The sequence below is a fragment of the Schistocerca cancellata genome, unplaced genomic scaffold, assembly GCF_023864275.1.
Source record: "Schistocerca cancellata isolate TAMUIC-IGC-003103 unplaced genomic scaffold, iqSchCanc2.1 HiC_scaffold_855, whole genome shotgun sequence".
NCBI classification, from domain to species: Eukaryota; Metazoa; Arthropoda; class Insecta; order Orthoptera; family Acrididae; genus Schistocerca; species Schistocerca cancellata.
The window spans coordinates 67501-68724 of NW_026046866.1; the positions used below are offsets into that span (position 1 = coordinate 67501).

The window sequence follows — 1224 nt, forward strand, 5'->3', positions numbered from 1 at the left end:
CCATAACTGATTTAATGAGCCATTCGCGGTTTCACCTTAATGCGGCTTGTACTGAGACATGCATGGCTTAATCTTTGAGACAAGCATATGACTACTGGCAGGATCAACCAGGGAGCTGCGTCAACTAGAGCTGAGCAGCCGGCCGCCCGGGAGTGTGTCCCAGAGGCCCGCGCGAACACGCAAGCGTCCGCTCAATTATTCTGCAAACAGGAGGAGGCTGAGCTCCCCTGCACAATACACCTCGAAACCCTCTCAGGTCCCGGCGGCGCGCAGCGCCGTCCTAAGTACTTGGTCGGGTTCGAGAGAGGCGCAATCGCCCGGAGTTAGGCGAGTAGACGCTTTAGGTGCGACCACCCGTGCTCCCAACTGAGCTTGCCGCTGCCGACAGAGGCCCGGGAGCGTGCTGTCGTGGCATTGCCGGCGGGAGACAACACGCGCCACCTACGGTGACCGGCAGCTCCAACGCCAGCGCCACAGAAGGGCAAAGGCCCCACGTGGGTGCCGAAGCGAACTCTCCCAGCACAGCGCACGTGCCAACACGTCTGCACAACTGCGATACAAACCACCAGCGAGAACCGCTGGGGCGACCGAGCAGCAGACGGCGTCGCGGCGCCGAGTGCCGGGCGGCGGCGCATCCTCAACGCACACAGTCCTCAATCGGACCAGCACACTGCAGATGTCCACCGCGCTTCGCACCGGGCCGGCGAGGACCCACTTTGGCTGCACGGCGCCGCGCGCAGGGTGCCCCGGCGCGCAGCTGCGCCGCCTGCCGCGTCCGTCGGCCGGCGCGCCTGCCACTGGGCGCCCCCACCAGCCGGCTGTAGCGCGTGCGCCCACGCACCGCGCGGCCAGCACGCCGGGCGGCCCCCCCTCACCGGCCGGGGACAGTCCCACCCACCCACAGCCGCGTATCGCTTCACACCCAGATTCACATTCACGTTCGTTGGTATGGTGGGGACCGCTTCGTAGCTGTACCGATCGTTGCCCTCACAGATGTACCTCCAGCAAGGACAACCGCACCACAACGGGTTACCAGTTGTTCATTTGCGTAACGTCACCAGTAAACGTACACGTCCATCCCCGTTTGCAAAGTCAACTATTATTGCATGCCTGCCTGTCAGGTGTCAAGACACACTACATCCGCTCACATCCACGCAACAAAATGTGCCCGACTAGAGGGCACGTGGAAGGTGCCCCCGTACGTATGCGATGTCCACTGCGCGA

The 1224-nt window shown here is 63.5% G+C and overlaps 1 non-coding gene across 1 annotated transcript in view; it reads right to left on the bottom strand.

Moving 5' to 3' along the window:
* The window catches only part of LOC126147325 (small subunit ribosomal RNA), a 1909-nt gene extending 1795 nt beyond the window's left edge, over nucleotides 1-114 (bottom strand). The window contains exon 1 of the ribosomal RNA XR_007530178.1: nucleotides 1-114. This exon is cut by the window's left edge and continues 1795 nt beyond it. This is a non-coding gene — a ribosomal RNA (small subunit ribosomal RNA).
* Between the last annotated feature and the right edge of the window lie 1110 nt (nucleotides 115-1224).